This window comes from Callionymus lyra, chromosome 2 (genome assembly GCF_982586985.1).
Source record: "Callionymus lyra chromosome 2, fCalLyr1.hap1.1, whole genome shotgun sequence".
In the NCBI taxonomy this organism is placed as follows: domain Eukaryota; kingdom Metazoa; phylum Chordata; class Actinopteri; order Syngnathiformes; family Callionymidae; genus Callionymus; species Callionymus lyra.
In genome coordinates, this window is record NC_141819.1 from 13273182 (window position 1) to 13296686 (window position 23505).

Genomic DNA, 23505 nt, shown 5'->3' on the forward strand with positions numbered 1-23505 from the left:
TGGCTTTTCCCAAGACATTCTGCAGCACACATGCATCTACATACCCGCACGCCGTTTCTGTCATTTCGTGAGAATTAGATTGTTTATGCCCGGTTGACTCTGGTGATCTCTGTCTTTTATGACCTGAGGGAGAAACTGGCGATGGCGCAGCACCAGCCATCACGGCATACGATTATTAAATCCATGTGACAGACGTCGGTGGGATTTCTGCCTCTGGGCTCACATTATGAGCAGTGCAAATTTAAATCAGAGCGCACGGACATAAATCCTGTCATTGTATGAAATCAGATATTGTCGTGAACTATAGCAGCACAAGAATCAAGTTTCAGTCAATTACAGTCAACACGTAAACGCCTTAAAGTTTAACTAATGTGTTAATTCAAGTGTGTCTTAAATAGATGTTGGACTCTATTGTATCATCAGTGTCTGTTTGTACAAAAATCTCTTTTCATTTAAATATTTACATTAGAAAATGATCTTAAGCCCCGCCCACTGAAAACACTTTGTTCTCCTGTAAATTAGATCTTGTTTACCATAACCACACCCACAGTGCTGTGATTGGTCAAGCATTAAGGTTTGTCACTCCATGTCATGAATCCCAGCATTCCCAAACTCCAAGGGACTTGTTGTATAAACAAAGTGGGATGTGATTACAGCTGGCTGGAGGAGGAGTGAAGCCATTATTACGTCATAATGGACTCCGCTCTCGTAACCTCTCGTTCGCCCAGATTTCAGACGGGTGAACTTTATAAAGCAATACGTTCAAAACATGGTCATGATGATGGACTTACTGCATCTTGGAGAGGAAGAATTCAACATTTGAAACATGGGAGAGTCAAGAGAGTTGGAGTTTAACATTAGTTGCCCTTTAATACAAATCTGAATTCAGGCTGAAAAATAGATGAGAAAAAAAAGCTTAATTTTATCTTTATTGAAGGTTTTGGAATCATCAGCCTTTTTCAGCAAAATTTATAACATACAGACAAATGGATGAAAAAATAAATATTCAGGTAATGTTGGGAGTTCTCAAAACCAAGGTCTGTTCTAAATGTCTGTCTTGGCTGAGTCCATTTTCAGGAAATTATCTCATAATAGAGTGTTGGTGCATGTCATTGATCTATTTTTTTTTTGTTTTGTTTGTCAAACTGAGCATCTTGAAAATATTGTGTTCATCCTTTAGGGACTCCCCTCTTTACCCACTCCAGATATTCCAGTAAATATTGACATGCCACCACTCAAACCTTAGGACTGAATCGAAGTGTGTTTCAATGAAAGGCAGCACCGTTGAATCCAGAACAAACAGCATGCTGTGGCTTTTTTTCTGCAGAAATATCTGCAATCGTGGCTCCTGTTCTCTCCTCAAGGCCTCCGAAGAGTTACCGTCATCGATCTCCAGCTGTGATCAAACCACAGAGTCGGCCTCGCAACATATTTGTACGTATTTGCACAGGTGTGGGCCTGACTTCAGAGGATTACGAAAGAGTTGACTGAATGTAAAGAAAAGTAAGTAATTAGGTAAGTAAGTAATTATTTGTATAATTGATTTTGAACAATCACAAACAATACACAGTCAAAATACATGCTATAAAAGCTCAAAACAACACAGAAACAAACACAGCAACCCTAAGATAATTAGGAAAAAGCCTTCACAAATAGAAAGGTCTGAAGATGTTTCTTGAAGGAGTCAGTAAAGTCCAAAGTCCAAAGATTATATTATAGTACTACTCATCGTAGGATTTCTCTCCTCGGGTCCGGAGGTGTAAGTAAGTAAGTAAGTAATTTTTATTTATACAGCGCTTTTCCAGAACAGGGTCACAAAGCGCTTAAACAATCAAAACAATACTCAATAAAGTATATATTTTAAAGATCAAGATAAAACTGATAATACAACAGGAATTCCAGAAAATCAAAGAAAAGCCTGAACAAATAGAAACGCCTTAAGATGTTTCTTAAAGAAGTCAGTAGATCCATCAAGCGCAAAGAGAGAGCAAGATCATTCCATAGCTTAGGAGCAACAGCCTGAAAAGATTTATCTCCTTTGGTCCTGAGACGTGTGCGTGGAACCATAAGTAGATTCTGATCCAAAGAACTCAGAGTCCGAGCTGGGGTGTAAGTCTGGATCAGATAACTAACGGAAGGTCTGACCATGAATAGATCTGAAACTAAGAACCAGAATTTTAAAATTGATCCTGAAAGAAACTGGCAGCCCGTGAAGAGTTTCAAAGATCGGGGAAATGTGAGTTCTTCTACTAGAGCGGCTCAGAATTCTCGCTGCAGAGTTTTGTATCAACTGCAGATCCTTATTGTTTAGACACGAAAATAAACTGTTACAATATTCCAAACGAGAAGACACAAACGCATGGATTATAAACTCTAGATCGTTTTTGGACCGTGTTGTACTAGAGACATGTCTTTATCAAATACAACACACAGGTTTCTCAGGCTCAGTTTCCATTAGAATTTAATTCTTAGTAGAGAATACATTTTAACCCTCAAAGTTATAATTAGTCAGTAAACAAGTGGGTGTCATTGGTCCACGACAGTTTGTCAACTTGGCTCCCCGTAAAAAAAGCTGTCTGACGTTGCCGTAAGCCTCATGCATAACAGTTTGAGATGAACCTCATGGTCTCCTTCCGTCTGTCCAGCTAGGACACAATAGCTCCGGGCTAACAATGAGCGGCTCCCGATTCTCTTGCTCCTTGCTTTCCATTCTCGCTCCCCTCCCACTCTGCTGTACACTCAAGTCTCCGAGGCATTGTGCACCTGTCCCTGGACCAAAAATACCCAAGGATTCCAGGATTCGTGCAATCTGTCAGCTTCAGGGCCTCGCTGACATTTTTAATCAGAAAGTGATAGGATCACAGGTATGGCAGATATTTACCCCTTTAGCTAACACTTACCCAAGGCTTAGCCATGAGTGAGATTTGTGGGAATCCTTGTTTCCTCATTACTACACTCTAGTTGTTGAGGAGGATTTAACGCAAGCAGATGGTGTGTTTCCATCCCAGAGCTTTTTGTCTAGCAGTCGGAGGTGCTTTTGAAGACAGATAAACATCAAAGCGTAAATGTGGTGGAGTCCTATAATTGGAGTGTTTGGATTAGACGGGAATATGTTTAAATTTTGACTCTTTCCGGCCCCTTTCATGTCTTCTTAGTCTCACACCAGGAGGGATTTAAGCGAAGACGGAATAGAGAAAAAGTGTTAATGATGTGACAGAAAAAAATACATTGATGATGTTTCCTTTGGTTTCTTGTGGCAGGTTTTAAAATTAAACCCAATTTTACTCATCTTTGAATTTTTATCATCAAAAAAAAACATCCTGACTGGCTGAATTGTGACCATAAGACGTGGTGCCTGGAGAAATTCTCTAAAGGTGTTAATCACATTCACAAATATCTCCTGTGGTGAGTATTTGTCTAATGAAAAGCCGATACTGATTTGATCCGTATTATAAAGCGTCAGACCAGGAGGTGACAGAACAGACAGAAGCTTGAGGAATTGTTGGGGATTGACAACTAATTATTTTTTGTATAGTTTTTTTAATGTGTGGTAGATAAAAAAAAGACATTTAAAAACATCGAAATGCCTTCATGCTCGTCTGTAATGTCCATCTTGTATTGAAGCCTTTGACATGAGGAATTGTTCTGGAAAGATAGTTTATTGCTTTTTATTCTTTAAAAATCCACAACAAAAAAGCTTAAATAATAGACTTATTTCAGTTTTTCCGTATTAGTTCCTCATGTCAATACAAGAGGGACGTTACAGACGAGCAGTATGGAGGTATTTGGATGTTTTTAAGTGTCTTTTAGGACGAAGATGAAGACAACTGAGCTCCAGTCGCTACATTAAAATAACAAAAAATGTTGTCGATAACTCTAAAAAGGAAGGCTGCCAACCCTGAATAAAATCCCAAACCTGAAATTGACATTTTGGGTGAACTATCACTTTAAAGTATTATTTACTCTAACTAGAAAGATTGCATTTCCAGAAGAAAATGCAGTGTGAATGCTGGCCGTAGCTGTAGCTGTGCAGTAGTAGTATTAGTAGTAGAAGTAGTAGCATTATTATTAGTAGTAGAAGTAGTAGTAGTATTAGTAGTAGAAGTAGTCGTGGAAGTGTAAGAGGAATTTATAGTTAAAGTAGAAGAAGTAGAATTAGTAGTAAAAGGGAGAAGTAAAGTACAAGTAGTAGTAGAATTAGTAGTAAAAGTATAAGTAGTATTAGTAGTAGAATTAATATTGGAAGAAGTAGTAGAATTCGTCGTAAAAGTATAAGTGGTAGGTCAAACTGGAAGGAGTTGGACATGAGTTGAAGAGTTTCCCCATTGAAATGAATGGGGTAGAAGAAGAGGAATAAAAGAAAGAATGGAAGAGATAAAAGAGAAGTTTTCCACAGACTAAACACAAACTATATCTACACAATGAGAGAAACTCCTCTGGGTTTTGAACCCAAGACCTCAGTCACCAAGAGCGAGGTTCATACCACGAAATGAACAGAGTTTTATTTTTTCCTATAGCTTGTCAAGTCCAACTCTTGTTCAGGTTCCAAATGACAACTCAAACGTTTCACTCAATCACTTTTATTTTCTTTCGGATTGTTAGTAATTAGGTTGTAAACCTTTAAAGACGGATAAACACAACATTTTAATTATCCATTTAATTTAAACATTCTAAATTCATTTTAAATTAACTTAAACATTGAAACATTTTGAATTCATTCAAATAATTAAACATTCAAATATTTAAAATTCATTTAAACAACTTCATCAAATATTTAAAATGAATTAACAAGCACTAAATCAAAGTAAAGAAAACATTTCACCGACCATTGGCGTCTTTGGACTGAAGCCATTGTTGTAAACTTGGAGCGTCTTCTCTCTCTGACTGACTGACTGAGACCCTCCATTACCTCACAGTTCACAGGTGCTGCTCATTAGTGACAATGACTGAAGCAGCTGCTGCTGGTGCACTCTGGGAAATGCAGTTCTTTCACACACTGAGATTCAATTTAACAGTATTGAGCAATGGTTCCTGTATTTTTGATTTTGTCTTTGAGTTCTTCATAGGTTCTAAAAACATTGTTGTCTCAGTGCATCAGTGAATCTGTGATCCATCGCAGGGTCTGGTTGAGGAAGTCATGTGTTCATTTATCCACGATTGCTTTCACCTGATCAATCGTCATCTTGGTCTTTGTTCAACAAGTAAACCTGGACGCTCTTGTTTTGATTCATCAACTGTTTACTTCTGCTCCAGGTTCTTCTAAAAGGAACTTTTTCCTGCTCCAGCCACACTGTACTTTATTATTGATCTGTTTTTACTTTCTCCACTGTAGTATTACTTCAACTGTAAAGTGTCTTCAGATAACTTTGTTGTGATAACACACTTTAAATTAAATTATTATTATTATTATGAATTACTCTCAGTACTAGTACTACAGGTACTCGTAGTAGTATGAGTACTCGTAGTACTACTCGTAGTAGTACTCGTAGTACTATTAGTACTTGTAGTACTATTAGTACTCGTAGTACTAGAACTCATAGTACTAGTACTCAAAGAAGTACTAGTACTTGTCGAAGTAGTACTAGTATTCGTAGAAGTACTACTAGTATTCGTAGAAATACTACTATTTGTACTACTCATAGTAGTACTAGTATGTGTAGTACTCGTAGTAGTACTAGTACTCGTAGTACTAGTACTCATAGTAGTACTAGTATTAATCGTAGTAGTAATTGTATGTGTGGTACTCGTAGTAGTACTAGTATTTGTAGTACTTTTAGTAGTACTAGTATTCTTAGTAGTACTAGTATTTGTAGTACTCGTAGTAGTTCTAGTATTTGTAGTAGTACTCGTACGTGTAGTTCTACTAAGAGTGAAGGAGTAGAGGATTGAAGAAGTGGAGGAGTAAAGGAGTAGAGTATTTAATGAGTAGAGTATTGGAGGAGTGAAAGAGTGAAGGAGTGGAGGAGTGAAGGAGAGTATAATTATTGGTATAACTATAGGTATAAGTATAAGTAGAACTATAAGTATAAGTTTAACTATAATTATAAGTATAACTATAAGTATAAGTATAACTATAAGTTTAACTATAATTATAAGTATAACTATAAGTTTAACTATAACTATAACTATAAGTTTTACTATAATTATAAGTATAACTATAAGTTTAACTATTGAGTAGTGAAAGAGTGAAAAAGTGGAAGAGTGAAGGAGTGGAAGAGTGAAGGAGTGAAAAGAGTGGAAGAGTCAAAAAGTGGAGGAGTATAAGAGAGGTATAAGTATAAGTAAAACTATTAGTATAAATATAAGTATAACTATAAGCATAAGCATAAGGCAGTACTAGTGGAATTAGTAGTGGAAAGCATCACAGATTGAAGTGGAAGGAGTCAAAACATGAGTTGAAGAGTTTCCCCATTGAAATGAATGGGGAAAAAAAGGGTAGAAAAAGTGGAATAAAAGAAAGTGGGGAAGAGATAAAAGAGAGGTAGAACATAGCCTGAAAGACGGGTACGAGCTGAATTGATAAAAGTTTGAATGGTTCAAATCGGATTAAATTTGTGGAAGTAGAAGTGGCACAAATCTCATCCTCCTGTTTCTTGTTAGTGAGTATCAGAGCAACAAACAAAGGTTTTGTTCGCTTAAGAGCAAGTGTATTACAACTGTTGCAAGTAAAGTAAGCAGTAAAGACAAAGGCTCCTTAAACCCTAAAGTGTAATTCATGTGTTGAAGTGTCAAATATCAATGTTTGTCAACGCGCATCACACACCCTAAAGTCCCCACCTCCAAGGGACTCGTTGTACAAACAAAGCGGGGTGTAATTAGAGCTGGCTGTCTGCTCTCTTAACCTCTCGTTCGCACAGATTTCAGATGAACTTTATAAAGTAATAAGTTCAAAACATGGTCATGATGAGAGACTTACTGCATCTTGGAGAGGAAGACTTGAACATTTGAATTTTCAGATTATTTCAGATTAAGTTCATGCAAGAGCACAAGAGCAAATACTACAATCTACTAAAAACTATCTATTTTTCTTTTCATGTTGTGCCTGTTACAATATATTTATTATGCAATGAAAACCACTGTAAAAAAAATGGAATAATTATTAAAAACTACTTTAAGTAAATTGACTAGTGTGAAAATATGGAAGATTTTGCCCAGGTAAATAAGAGTTGCTACTCCTCCGTCTGAGGCAAAATATCACACCCCTTCTTTATCCGACAAGTACTTCCATGTTGCCACACAGACTTAAATGTGGAGCCAAACATCCATTTTAACAAGAGTTACAAACAAAAATGCTGACTGCTACTTTAGAACTTGAGATACCTGGATAAAGTTTCTGTGATGTTTCGTATAAGTTTGTTGCCGAGTATCCCAAAGGCTTCCCGTTCAAACCAGGTGCCGCCGGCGTATTTGCTGTCCGTCATTGTAAAACATTCTTCTTGTATCACGAGATGCTGAAGCCGCAGGAAATATGACAAAGATTCTCTTGAGCAAGGCAGCCTGGAACTACCTTCCCTGACGGGATTGCATTTTCTAGTTCAGCGTTTGAAGTGTGAGGCGGCAGACGAATGCCTTGGAAAAACCACAGTGTTCTCGACTCCGTCATGTTTTTTAAAACGACTTTTCCAAACGGACATGACTGGCATACGTGTGCAGTTGCACGATGATAACGTGTGAGACCTTTGTTTAAATGCAGTGAAGGCAGATTTCCCCGAGTGTAATTACAGTGATGCTGAGGGATAATTAACAGACCAGAGACGGGGAGAACAGTTCCTTGTGCTACATAAGACTCACGTAACAGCAGATGTTACCCTGCGGCAATTTTTAAAAAACAACTTTCATCTTCCTGTGTTTTTATTCGTCATCATCTTTCTTTATTGCGACAGCGAGAATTAACCCCTATGTTGCTGACGAAGAAATTGAAGGCACAAAAAGAATTAACATCAGATTATTTCTTACATCTGCTATGATTTTGATGATTTAAAAAGCTCTTAATTTTATTATTATGTTGTTTAACTGATATGTAGCGATGTACTGATGAAGCTTCATGAAACAGTGTCATGTTGTTTAGAGGTCAGTAGGTGGCGCCGTCAGTTTAAAAATTCCTAAAAAAATTCCCAGAGAATTTCTGTTTGTTTGTGGGCTATTTTAAATACTTTTTGCATTCATTTCAAAGTTTAATAAATTATAAAGTTTGTCAATCTGTTCCACAGTCTTTACATTTGTTTCTGTTTGTACATTTGTTTTGCAAATTTTGCAAACTCGCAGCGTTTTTGTTTTGGCTTAGAATTTAAGTTAAATTTAAATGCGTTTATCAAATTTGTTTCAGAGATTGAGCATTTGATTCAGTTTGTGAATTTGTATCAAATTTACAATTTAATTTTTTTGAATTTCTTAATTGATTTCAAGTGCGTTTAAGAGTTTGTTTGTTTTCTTTCCAAAAGTAAAAAATGTGTTTCATATTTGTAAAATTCTGTTACAGAGTTTGTAGTTGTTGTTTTTTTTGTAAGTTTTTTTATTTATTTTAAAAGTTTGTCAAACATTTTTGCAGTTGGCAGCAACACTAGTCCAGTGGGTTTTTTCGGTTGTTAAATAAAATGAATGCATATTAATAAGAGGATTTACAACGAGTTTTAATTTCCGGAACAGCATTGCCAGATCGGATCTCTAGACTTTTTGATTTAGGTCTTGAATATTTTCAAATGTGAACTTAAGACTGATCTCAGTCACTTTTCCACTATTATTTCTTTATTTATCTTTAGAAAGTTATCTTTGCATCCTCTAAGACACCTGCACAATATAATAACATGACCTGCAAATACATTTCCCAGGAAAATGTTCTCCATTAGATATTGCGAGTTTAAGGTTTGTTATTTAATTGGCTGTTGTTCTTTTGTCCTTCATTCTGTTCATCGATCGCCTCCTCTGTTCAACTCCTGTTTATCCCAAATGAGTCTTGTGTACGAGTCCACGTTCTCCTCAATGCCAACACCTTCATTTGTTTTATTGTAAACTGTTGCCTTAGATTTTTATATATACCGACAAAGATTTGTTTGCTTTTGTCGAAGGAAAAGTACAACAGGAAATCTTTTCTCAACCTTTCACTCCTTGCTCTGTTCAAAACATGCTGGTTGAGTTTCGGAAAGAAAGAAACAGGTGGCATCCTGACAAACTGCCTAAAAGCAGCTCTTGTATGCAGAGATGTAGTGGCTCTCCTCCAAAAGATGGCTGAGCACCTCTTCCAACCCATGAGGGAGATGCTACACACCCACGTAAAGTAACCATTTGGCTTCTTGAATATTCATTTGAATCATTTCTTTAAATGCAGCCAGGCGCTTCTGGGATCATGAATGTTCCGCTCAAGCATTTGTTTACCATTTTCATTCTCATTTTCAATATCTCTCTTTGGATAAACAAGTTTCAATGGCCTAGAGGTCAGGCTACATTGTGGACTTCAAAGCGGCACTTGAATACACTTGGCTCCAGTTTTATCTTTCTGGTAACTTGTATGTGTTCCTGCAGTCCTTGAACCATTATGGAAATGAATGCAAATGCAATCTTGGACCATGGAGCAGTTCACAAGCATTTAAATAATAAGCTAAAATAAATAACAGCTCCAGTGACTCCAGGATCAGCTTCAACATAAAGTCCTCCTCGTCACGTTCAAGGCCAACCATAACCTCGCCCACATTTCTTCTGACCCTAACTCCACCTAAACTTGGAAACATTGAGTCATTTGACCAGTTTAAATCTCAACTAGAAAAAACTCTTTTGATGTTTTAATGTATATGCACGATAACCTTGAGTCTCCAGAGAAGTACCTTGAAATAAAAGGTATTATTATCAGTAGTAGTAATAGCTAGAGAGTCACAAATGCAACCAATCATCACAGAAAATGAAAAATTAAGTTAAAATATTACATATTGAATAAAAGATTAAAGTGTTTATGTCATGAATCTTGTACAGTGTGTTTTATTTTGTCGATCTCTTCCCTCTTCTTAAGGAGCTCCAAAGCAGGAAGAGGTAACCAGTTGATAGCGTCTCCTGACAAGGTTTGGCTCCACTACGATCACTACCTGGGACTAGAACTTTTGGAAATTCCCGAGTCTGTTCCTGTCCTTGTCCGTGTTTTTTGTTAAAGTACATTTTTTCTCTCTTTTTTACTTCGTTGACTTCTGTTCCAGCCTTGTCCTGCCTCCTGTGTTCCAGACTTTGGATTTTGTTTTTGTTTTTTTCCAATGATGGATGCCCGGTTTGGATTTGAAATATTAAAGACACTGACTTTTGGATTTACAGTTGTTTGTGTGACTGTTTCCGCTTCTGGGTCCTCTAACGCTACCCCTGTGACAGTTTAAATGGTTAATAGTGTATTGTTTTCTGTAATATTGATGCAAAAGGAATCTGTAATTTGGTGTCATCAACAACTTTTTTCTACAAGCTAAAGGTTTATAGTCTGAAACATGTGACCAAATGATCCCGGTAACACTAAATCTTCATACCTGAGTTATATATAGTTTGAAGGTCAACTGATTTTAGTTGATTCAAGTGCGTCTTAAATAGATGTTGGACTCTATTGTATCATCAGTGTCTGTTTGTACAAAACTCTCTTTTCCTTGAAATATTGACATTAGAAAATTGTCTTAAGCCCCGCCCACTGAAAACACTTTGTTTTTTTGGAGATAACATCGTGTTTACAATCACCACGCCCACTCTGCTGTGATTGGTCAAACATCAAGGTTTGTCACTGCACATCATCAATCCCTGAAGTTTCCACCTCGTTGTATAAACAAAGCGCGGTGTGATTACAGCTGGCTGTAGGAGGAGTGAAGCCATTATTACGTTATAATTGACTCTGCTCTCGTAACCTCTCGTTCGCCAAGATTTCAGACGGGGGAGAACTTTATAAAGTAATAAGTTCAAAATATGGTCATGATGAGAGACTTACTGCATCTTGGAGAGGAAGACTTCAACAACTGAAACATGGGAGATAGTCAGGAGTTTCACATTAGTTGACCTTGAACACGTCTATGATACAAGGTATTTTGTTCCAAAGCCAGTACAATGTCTGCATTGTTCTCCAGAATACGCCGTCGGATAATTGGTCTCATCCTCAACCTCCAGGACCCCGGAGTCAAGTTTGCCCGGGATGTAATGTAATGCTTGAGTTATTGGCACAGATCCTCCTGTCTCAGGGTTGTGAGAGGAGGAAAACCATCAAATCTCCACATCTGTCACGGGAGCACTGAGCACATCCATTAGCGCAGCGATGGGATGTCGAGGCAAACAGGTGAACAGGGCGAGTAATCAAATATGAAGTTCAACATTTCATCAAGTTCAGCCGAGAGAGAGATAAGCCGCTTCCGCTGCGCCTTCAGAAACTCTCTTTATTTTCTGTTGGTCTTTGTCAGATTCAGCCCACACAGTCACACCAGCCGTGTCCCATATCTGAGATAAAAAAAAAAAAGAAAAAAAAAAAGAAGCCTGGCTCAGGGAACGGTGGCTGTGGTTGAATAATGGTGCGATGCCCTCGCTGTGCAGCCCCACGAGAATTGTGTTTCAACAGTAGCCTGCCAGAGTAAAGGTTGTGGCAGTAATTAAAACCAAATATTTAAGAGTTGGCCCGGCAGTCCAACGCTGAATTTTCAAATCAATGTAGGCCAAAGCCGGAGACCTCGTCTCCCGCCCAGGGCACTCTGCGCCTCACAGAGAAAGTCAAACAGATTGAGTCAGCTCCACTGCTGGCTAGCTTGCCGGGGTTGGAAGGCTGCAGGCCTGTGGGGAGCCCTTGTTACTCGGTTCTGTGTTTTATGTTTATGAAAGAGAGGAATAAAATGCTGACTGCGTGAATATCTGGCTGAGCTCTTCGGCACCGGATGCACCGCGTGTTAAAAGTGAAATTATTAAACGACCCTTTTATTTAACAACGATGATTCCAAACAGAATCATATTTGCATCTTTGTGTGTGCATCGAAATTTGACCGGAGCGACTCGCCTGAAGCTTAATGGATGAACTTCTTCCACTCTCAGCCGGCGGGCAGGATATAAAACAACGCAATCAGATTTTAAAAACGAAAAAAAAAAACGGTATTTCTGTGGGATGTTTCAGATAATTGGATTTGTATTTGCAAACATTGTCTGCACCCATGATCCTCATTGGTTAATACATTCATTTTTACTTCACTTCTTAGTCATTGTGTTTATGTCGATTTTCATGATTTTATAATTTCCTTATTAGGTTCTTCCCTGGTTACCAGCTATAGCAGGGGTAGGGAACCTGGTCCAGAAAGAGCCGCAGTGGGTGCAGGTTTTCGTTCCAACCATTCAAGAGGACACATTTTATCCAATCAGGTGTCTTAGGAGTGTAATCAGTTGATTGACAGTCTGGTGTTGCTTGTTCAGCTGAAACCTCATTGGTTAAACTGTACATGCTTGATCGGTTGGAACAAAAACCTGCACCCACTGCGGCTCTTTCTGGACCAGGTTCCCGACCCCTGAGCTATAGCATAAACCTGTCATCTATGATGATACCACACGACCAAGATGGCTAAAATATGATGATTGAAAATCTAAAATTCTTATATTTTGTGGGATGGTACGGTAAATACCATCTTTCACAATGTCATATAAGCGTCATAGTTGAAATATGTTTTAAATATCAATTTCTCTTCGACATCCAAATGTTATGAAATTGTATTTAAAATCTTAAACTTTCCATAACAAATTATCTTAAACCTATTAACTGGATGAAACTCTAAATATAAATTTGTTTTAAACAATCAATAGATAAGGAAAATAACAACTGAATGGCCTAATGATAATAAAAAAGAAAAGAAAAGTCGACTGAAACGTTTTTAACAGTTCAAGGTATAGCCGTGATAATAAAGGGTAACAAGGTAACATTGCTTTGATGCGATGCTCTTAATTTAAAGTCTGGAAAGTTTATTTCCTCCTTCTGATTGGCGTTCGGGGAATTTCCTGAAAAGTGTAGCGAAAACTCTCCAGATTAAAGTGCGGCTCATCATTGGAGAAACCCGAACTATGAATAGATTGACAGCAAGTTACGATGACCCGACCACTAGTGATGGTCTGATGAAGCTTCATGAAGCAGTGTCATTATTTTTAGAGTCCACTAGATGGCGGTCTCTACACTATTTTTCTTTGTTTTGAACAACTGTTCTAATGAAACATCACATCATTTTTTAACTGATGGCGCCACCTACTGACCACTAAACAACGTGACACTGTTTCATGAAGCTTCATCAGACCATCACTACCAACCTCGCGCTGTTGTATCTATCTGTGTGAGTGATGGTGCTGTAATGAAAGATAAACCTTATGTTGCTTATGATTGGTTACTATTGCATGGTGCCTTCTTTGATTGGCTAGATTTCTGCAAAAAGAAGGTAATTATCATGAAAAATATGGTATTAAACGGGTAAATATAAGCGTGAGAAATGTGAAGTGTGGTTTGAGAATGGCTCAAATTACGTGACTGTCACACTCAAAGCATTACACTTGGCAGCACTTCCTGATGGCCGTCCTCGCCCTTCCTGCCCTGCCTGCACTCTCCTCTTCACCTCTCTCACCATATTTAAAAAATACATTTTCAGCATCTATGAATTTTTACATTTTACAAAACAGAACAAGGACAAGTTGTGGATTAAGAAGGAAGTGTTAATTTGGGCCATGAAGTGGAGTTGATGGAGAATCCCATTTATACTTAATTCTAAAATTAGCCACTTATTATTAATAGTTTCAGTTAAATTTGAATTATTTTACTTAATATTTTCTTCTGTGCAATATATCTATCTTTGTATTTCAACCCAAGACTTGGACTGATGTTTTTCTAATTTTGTCCCATAGAGTTTAAAACATATGCTTTTTAAAACCACATGTATTTTTTGTATTGTACTGTATATACTGTAAATACAGTAGATAGATAGATGGATGGATGGATGGATGGATGGATGGATGGATGGATGGATAGATAGATAAACATTATTGACCCTACAGTCTTTTTAAAATTGATGTATTATCTGTGTAACTCTCTGGTTTGTGTATTTAAACTGCATTACAGTCATCATCCATCATAGCCTTCCTTCGTATTTCACTGTATCTTCACTGACTTTCTGCATTGAATCTACATACCAAACTCTTTTTGTCGAGAAACTGACCCGACAGATTTCTGGAAAACCTCCAAACCGAACCATCTGTCGGGCCTTGGGTTGAGGTCAGTGCCATCTTTTTAATGGCCGTGGAACATAACAGTTTGGATGAATTGAGATCTGACAGACAATGGATTAAGCAGCCGTGTTATTTAATGAGATGTAAAGGTAAACACGGCCATGTTTGATCTGTTCAAGGTCATAAATAAACTGCAGGGACGCCTGGTTTATCCCGTTCATCCTTCATTTTTCGAATGAAAAGCAGTAAACTGATTCATGAAAAGGTTTTAATGAATAATAAATTAAAACTTAATTTCCTTTCACAAGCATTTTATCCTTTTTGGAACAAGGTGAGTATAACAAATGTGTTGACTCTGAAGGTCAGAATTTGGACCTATTTTTATGGAAATCTTCTGACTAAAATAAATTTTTCATATTTTGGGGATTCATATCAGAATAATATGAGAGAATTATACAACCATCTTTTATAGAATGCAATATAATAGACCTTAAAATGCCCTTCAAATGTAAGAACATGTTACAGTGGCAATTTATTTAAGCCGAGGCAAAAGAAAACCCTTTTTTTTTCTAGAGAAAAATCTTGTTTACCATAAACACGCCTACTCTGCTGTGATTGGTCAAGTTGGTCACTTTGTGCCATAAATTCTGGAAGTCTCCACCTCCACAGGACTCATTTTATAAACAAAGCGAGGCGTTATCACAGCTGGCGGGAGGAGGAGTTAAGCCATTATCACATCATAATGGACTCCACTCCGTAACCTCTCTTTCGCCCAGATTTCAGACGGAGGAGAACTTTATAAAGTAATAAATTGAAAACATGGTCATGATGAGGGACTTTCTGCATCTTGGAGAGGAAGACTTCAACATTTGAAACATGAGAGATAGTCAGAAGAGTTGGAGTTTTACATGAGTTACCCTTTAAACCAGATCTGACTTATATTCTTTGTTTAAGTAAAAGCTTTAAGTAAGATTCCTAACCTGACGAACCTTTTCTTTACAAACACATGGACTAAAGATCAGACTGTTGGATCAGAATAATTGACTACACACTTTGTTCTGCCATTAACTAAACACTCACATCATCTGTGGGTTTTGAAAATGAAGGCAACAGCTCATTTTCCACCCAGAAGAAAAGAGCAAAGAAAAGTTGAACGGCTACATATTTTGCCCTCTGTTTGGCTTCTGTTTCATCGACACGGGCTGAGGCTGATGTCAGCAACATTCCGAGCGAGTTTGAGAATTCCGCCTCAAGTCTATTTTGTAAATCATAGTGGCTGAGTTAGAAAGAAAATTGGAGAACTCTCAGCCCTTATAGAAGTTTCACTCTGATGGATTGGGAGTCGGCATCTGCCTCAAAGGTTGCTTCATCATCCATAAGCGAGCTCGTGACAGGTTGGTTTTAGAAGAAAATCGACACACCCTTGTAGAAAAAAAGCGTTTATTTTCATTGACACGGGAATCCAGAGCTTCAGGTGTTTTGCTGTGTTTAAGGATTTATCATTCTTTTACATTTTTTTTCTGTGCTTGGTATTGATGATCTTCTTTGTGGTCTTCAATCTTGACCAAAGTTGGTTAAACATGATATAAAAGGTCTTGTCACCAAAAACCACCGACTGCAACACAAACTTCTCTTGCCTTTTGACCGAGGTCGGGTCAAAATAAGCCGCTCTAAACGATATTTTGGCAATAATTTTGACGACAATTCTAACATGTTTTGAATATGGCGGCTGACTCATAAAAAATGCTAATTATTAGATACAAAATAAATCGTTTTTCAAAATAGATTCTGTCCTTAAAACTGATTTATTTTCTCCAACTTTTATAGTACCATGCATATAAACACTCTTTTCTTTGTCTTTGTTTTGGCTTTACGTCCAATGACAACTGTCAACATGATTTTCTCTTTTTTGGGGTTTTATTTAATGAGTTTGTACACAAGTCTGTCCATCGTTTCTGTTGTTCATTTTACTGTGCTTCTCAGCATTGTTGTCGTTGTTTTCTTTTACCTATCCTGGGTTGGGTCAAAGGAACTACAACAGGGAGGCCCAGACTTTTACTCTCCTCAGTTACATCTTAAGAGGAAACCCAGATAGAGAGCTTAGCTTATGTGAGGTAAAAACTTATTTTGACCCCATGATTTATTCTTTCAGTTTCAACCCATCCTTTATAGCCATAGGTGAATTTTAGGGATGTGGATTGACCAGTATCAAGAATTTAGCCTTTTGTCTTAACACGTTTTAAGATCTGCCTATTGAACCCCTGTTTCATTCGTGAACAAGACCCTGAGATACATAAACACTTGCCTCAGGACCTTAACCCGTCTGGGAACCATGAACCTAGAATTGTTAGGTACTGATTTCTCATACCTGCCTCTTCACACTGTCAGGAACCACTCCAGCTGAAGCCAACAGGAGTGAGTCATCTGCAAAAAAATGACCCAATCCAGAGATCATTTGACCCTTGCTCCCCCCCTTGGGAGTTCTGTACATAAATGTTAGGGTTTTGTTCTGATTAAGCGACCCCTCTCCCGGTATCAATACGAGGATGTGGTAAAGAAATGAGTTTAAAAGAAAATGCAGTCGACTAACACAGATGTCTGTACTTGAGCAGAGACTTGCCGGCACAGCTGAAGATTTGTTATGGTTCTCTCAGCGTGAAGGCTTGACCTGACCTGAAGTACATCTGAGTTTTTTTTATTGTTGTCGTCGTCGTTTCTTTGTTGTTGTTGTATGGCATTACGCGGCGAAGGACTATTTGTCGTCCTGGAGACGAGACTCAAGTGGTCGTAATCAGCCTGAGGAAAGCACCTCATAATCAAGATGTTTTCTTGACTGTACATTTACTTGTTAACTCAGGTTTTTGCAATCAATAGCAGCAGTTCCAGCTCAATGTTTTCGGTGAGAACCTAATGACCCAATCAGGCTGACGAGCCGAGCTCAGGTGGACCGCTCCCCGTTCTGTTCTACGACGACTTCCTGTTCCTTATTAGAGTCTGTTTTTCCTTTACCTTGAGACGCAGATAAACACAAGGATTCAGTGTCCGGCCATGAATCGGACTTTAATTGGAGCTCGCTGGACTTGCTAGATTTTCAGCCACAGAACCAGTTTGTATGGAATCAGAAAGTCAGTCAATCTTACAAGGCAGGTCTAAAATAAGTGGTAAGTCAAAATGCCAGGATAATTGCTGTCCTTTATCCAACGTGTCAGTATGGAAAAAATCAAAAAGACTCGCACAGAAATCTGGGCTTTAATTTGTTGACAGGATTCATCTCTTCGCAGTATTTAAAATGTTTCTTTTTAAACTTTTGATAATAGAGGTTTTTTCTCAAAAGTCGCTAGAAATACATTGAGGCCGCAACCAAACCACCCCTCTTGCACAGCTTGAACAGCTGAGTAGCGAAGACACTGGATCATGATACTTTCCCATTGAGTTACTCTGTTCTTTGGTGAATTTTGATTAACTTGTCTTTTTGTTTAGTTTTCCCTCAGTGGACCCCAAGTGCCCCCCCCCCCCATCTGTCTGGAATTCTCTTTTCATGTTTTGTTGGCCTGAGAAACAGACTCTGTTGGATGCTCTACTTTGAAATAGGACTTTTTGAACTGCTACCCTCTTTTAGGCAATTCTAATATACTTTTCTGTTCAGTGTTGGTAAATTAAAATTGTAATTTTTGCCAAATTCTCTGTACTGAAATATTTTTGTCTTCCTCTCCTGGGTCTCCTTATTCAAAGTGCAAATGTAGAGTGCAATCTAGTGGCCTTTCAAAATGAAGAAACTGTATCATGATACTGTGTCTTCACTACTAGGCGGTTTTATTAAGCCTTATTAACCAGTCATCATTGCACATAAATCTTTTTTTTTATCCACCAGACAAGTTGATAAATTTCCTTTAATGCAAATATTGTGTATAGTGTGACCTTATGTATAATGTAGCTAGCTTGGAGCTATAGTGTAAGTAAGTAAGTAAGTAATATTTATTTATATAGCGCTTTTCTAGACCAGGGTCACAAAGCGCTTAAACAATCAAAACAATACTCAAAAAAGTATATACTTTAAAGATCAAGATAATACTGAGAACACAGTGTACAATGTTGTTAGCTTGTAGCTGTAATTTACAATGTAGTTAGCTTGGAGCTATAATGTATAATGTAGCTAGCTTGCAGCTATAATGTACAGTGTAGTTAGCGTGCAGCTATAATGTATAATGCAACTAGCTTGTAGCTATAATGTACAATGTATCTACCTTACAGGTATAATGTATAATGTAATTGGCTTGCAGCTCCATTGTATTATGTAGCCAGCTTGTAGCTATAATGAAGCAATGTAGCTGGATTGCAGCTATGATGTACAATGTAGTTAGCTTGTAGCTATAATGTATAATGTAGCTAGTTTGTATCTGTAATGTACAATTGAGTTAGCTTGCAGCTATAATTTATAATGTAGTTAGCTTGCAGCTATAATTTAAAATGTAGTTAGCTTGCAGCTATAATGTACAATGTAGCTAGCTTGCAGCTATAATGTATAATGTAGCTAGCTTGCAGCTATAATGTATAATGTAGCTAGCTTGTATTTATAATGTATAATGTAATTGGCTTGCAGCTATATTGTATTATGTAGCTAGTTTGAATCTATAATGTACACTTTAGTTAGCTTGCAGCTATACTGTACAATGTAGTTAGCTTGCAGCTATAATGTACAATTTAGTTAACTTGCAGCTATAATTTATAATGTAGCTAGCTTGTAGCCATAATGTACAATGTAGCTAGCTTGCAGCTATAATATATAAAGTAGCTAGTTTGTATCTTTAATGTATAATGTAATTTGCTTGCAGTTATAGTGTATAATGTAGTTCGCTTGTAGCCATAATGTATAATGTAGCTAGCTTGCAGCTATAATGTATAATGTAGCTAGTTTGTATCTACAAAGTAGCTATGTATATAGCTTGCAGCTATAATGTATAATGTAGCTTTTTTGTATCTATAAAATAGCTATGTATCTAGCTTGCAGCTATAATGTTTAATGTAGCTTTTTTGTATCTATAATATATATATGTATCTAGCTTGCAGCTATAATGTATAATGTATCTAGTTTGTATCTATAATGTAGCTATGTATCTATCTACACAGCTATAATGTATAATGCAGATAGCTTGTAGCTATAATGTAGCTATGTATCTAGCTTGCAGCTATAATGTATTATTTAGCTATTCTATAGCTACTGTATATAGAGGCAGATGTTTCACTTTTTCTTTGACACCTGGTTGAACTTCACCTCTTTATTCAAGGTCGTGATGTAGAGATGAGCCCCTGCCTTGAGAAGAATAATGCCCTTTTCATCCAGGACAGAAAAATAAGACGTGAGTGTGAAGTGAAAGCAGGAGAGGTTTTGCACTTCACCAGACACTGTACCAAAACACAGAATGATCGTCGGGGAAAAGGTCAGCCATGTTTTTTTACTTAATTTCCTCCATAGATCCGATAAAGAATTTTCAGTACTCTATTCGTATCTGTCGTCAAAAATTGGCAGAATTAATTTAGGTGAAAAATAAGTGTGTCGGTTTGTAGTGATGTGCTGACGAAGCTTCATGAAACAGTGTCATGTTGTTTAGAGGTCAGTAGGTGGCGCCATCAGTTTAAAAATGATGTTTCATTAGAACAGTTGTTCAAAACAAAAGAAAATAGTGCAGAGACCGCCATCTAGTGGAATCTGAAAATAAAGACACTGCTTCATGAAGCTTCATCAGATCATCACACTATTGGTTAGTGTTTCAAGTCATTGTGCATAACACCTTCAACAGCTCTTAAGTATCAGTATATGTACAGTATATAGAAATATGGAACCCTTTTTTTCTTTACGTCGTTTTCTTGCACAGCTGCTAGTTTTCCCGCTTAGTTTACTGCAAGTGTAGTATAATGATTCTTACTCTGGCCATGGTGGATCGCTCTCTTTTTGTTTATGCCTCTGGGGGGTTTATAATGGCTTCCTTTTTTTTTTGCTATTGGTTTCTTTTGCAGGAAAAAATACTTTCTTGGGGAATTTTATCATCTCGCGGTCCTGGAGCTGTGTGATGTTTTAAAAGTCATTTGCATTGAAGAGATATTTTCATTCAGAGAGAGAGAGAGAAAAAAGTCAATATTTATTACATTTTAGACCAAATTATTGTTTTTAAATGTTGACTCAGAATGGTTAAGTAGATCCTTTTCTTTACTAATCGTCAGCTTAATGTGACGACTACACAAAAGCTTGATGATGCCACTTTCCTTTGCGTTCGAAAGAAGGAAGTAGGTCATGTTGCTAGGATACCGAAATTGGCTTTTGAAATGGGGCAGTACGAAAACTAGAAGGTGCTTTTTCATCCATTATATAGACTTAATGATTGCTCTAATACTTTTGTGATCAGTGAGGGGGATGGTAAGAACATTAGGAGTTCCATCTGAATCAAGGGAAACAAATGATCTGTAAACTAAACCAGAAGTTATTCTTTTAATTATCATCAGAGACGCCGACAGAGAGGAGCTTTTTAAAGGAGCTTTAATACAGACTGTATCAAAGATGGGCAACACCTTTAATTGCATCTAAAAGGTAGGGTAGATGCTCTTCCAAATGTTATGAACAAAATATGTTTTTAATTTTAAAGAGATTAATTTTAAGAAAGAAGAAAAAAAAAGACAATTAAAGAATAACAAGGTTTATAGCCAACATAAGAGTTGTAACCAAAATGGCAATTTTATTTCATTGCCCAACATATATTTTCTCCTTTCTCTTTGCAAACCAATTTAGAATTAATTTACACACTTGTATAGACTAAATATTGTTGTTTTTCTGATATTCCATGCGTTTGTGACTTATCGTTTTGACTATTGTAACAGTTTATTTTGAGGTATATACAAGAAGGATCTGTCTCGCCTGCAGATAATACAAAACTCAGCAGCTAGAATTCTGACTCGCTCTAGTAGAAGAACTCACATTTCTCTGATCCTTAAAACTCTTCTCGGGCTGCCAGTTTCTTTCAGGATCAATTTTAAAACTTTGGTTCTTAATTTCAGATCTATTCATGGTCAGACTTCTTTTTACATCAGGGATCTGATCCAGCCTTACACCCCAGCTCGTTTTTAACGAATGATGGCGCCACCTACTGACCTCTAAACAACATGACATTCAGATCCTGTTATCATTTTAAAAATGTATAATAATGGATTGAAAGACAATCTACATTTGCAAGATTATTAATTTTTTTTGAGGTTTGAGATTTTTAATTAAAGTAGACCAATTAATGGTAAACTATTGTTTGTACTACTAGTTTTCATGACACAAAGCTACCATGCCTTTAGAAAATATAGCTTTTTGCTTCAGTTAAGACAGAAATTAGATGTTCCATAGTCTTAAATTTCACCTCATATTGAATGTTTCTTGTACTTTTACTGCTAAGTAGTGATTGTCTGATGAAGCTTCATGAAGCACTGTCATTTTTTCAGAGTCCACCAGATGGTGGTCACTGCACTATTTTCCTTTGTTTTGAACTGTTCTAATCAAACATCACATCATTTTTAAACCGATGGCGCCACCTACTGACCTCTAAACAACATGACACTCTTTCATGAAGCTTCATTGACCCATCACTACTGCTAAGCTAGCAAGTGTACCATATCAAAGCATTTATATCCTGCTTTTCCCATCGCTAACCAATTGAAAATGAGTTTACATTATACATACTTGTATCAATGGTAAATATTTTAAAGTAACATGACCAGTTCAAAAAAATGTAGCAGCCATTTGACTCTAACTCATTTTCTCTTTCGTGGTTTTATCTCTTTCTCAGAGGGAAACAAGTGCCATTTTATCGAGCCTATAATTTCATTACATTAGTTTCCAACATGGATCCAATAACAAAAGGTCAAACGGAGCCTGAGAATATCCGTAACGTAATTACGGCTCAGTCAATTGAGGAAATCCATCAATGTAAGCGAACACAAAGATGTATATGGACGGCAGTTCAAGATCATCTTCCATCCGTCATCAACGTGTGCATGTATGTGTTGTGCTGCACTTAACCTTGTACGTGCACGCGTTACAAAAAAGCTGTTAGCCTCGATTTTCTACTTTACTGCGAGGAAAAGAACATTTTGTCAACCCTTCTCCACCCGCCGTCCATCCATCAATCTCTCTCTCTGCATCCCTCTCTTCCTTCGTTCGGGAACATCACAACGTGTCCTCTAGACTCCGGACGACTTTTCTTGATGTCTCCATCGGCCACGGGATCGATAGACGTATGGGATCTTAAGACGGAAGAACTCCGAAAACCCGGACAAATAATCCACTCCACTGCCCGCTAGGCCCGTTTCAATCTCCTCTTAATGTCTCTTCTTTTATTTGTCTGTCCGGCATCGGGTCCCACGTCGCTGAATTATTAAGAGGCCATTTAGATAATTCTATCTTTGCTGCACAACAAGGTCTGCCGGAGTGAAATGATCGACGCGTTACTTTTTTTTTAATCACTCTGCCTTTCTTCTTTTAATTCGCTTCGGCAGAGAAGAGAAGACGCTTAGCGTGGGCGTTGTGTGTTTTTTTGTGCGGCTTTTGAAGTTGTATCTTAAAAAGAGGCACGACAAATGGCCTTTGATGAGGTCTGTCTGAGAGCTTTTGACGAGAGAAATCGATAAATCGTTCGCACTTACGGCCACCGGGGTCGCACGACCTGCACTCTCTTCTTCACCCGCTTTGAGTTAGTGCTGAGGGATATTAACACTTCATTCCAGCGAGTACTAGAATGAAATAAATAGATCTTTTTTGTTTTACTTGGTTCCATTTATTTTATCTTGCCAACTTTAATCTAAGTTACATAAAGTCAAACAAGTTTTATACAGTTAATGAATGAGAATCAAGAGATTTCTTAAGACTTATTTTTTATAAAAATACTACTTTTTTTTCTTGTCCTTACTGATGTTACCATTTTCATTGATGTTGACAATGAATGAGTTTATTATTAGTTAGTTTTTGTTCTGTTTTGTTATTAATGTCCTAGTGATAAGTTACAATGTTATAATTATTGTTGTTATTTCTGTTGAGTTTAATGTTAATGAGTTAAATATACAGTATATATATATCAATACATAGAAATACAAATAAAATGACAGAGATCGGTGTGTGATTTTTAATAAAGTATACCAATTAATGGTTTAACTACTGTCAATGGACAAAAAGTACTCAGAGTCATGATACATTTATTTATTTATTTCAAAGCATTCAACCGTCCTGTTTTGCCTTCAAGAATTATAGCTTTAAAATCTTGACACTGTGGCTCCTGTAAGGCTTTTCATCTGTTC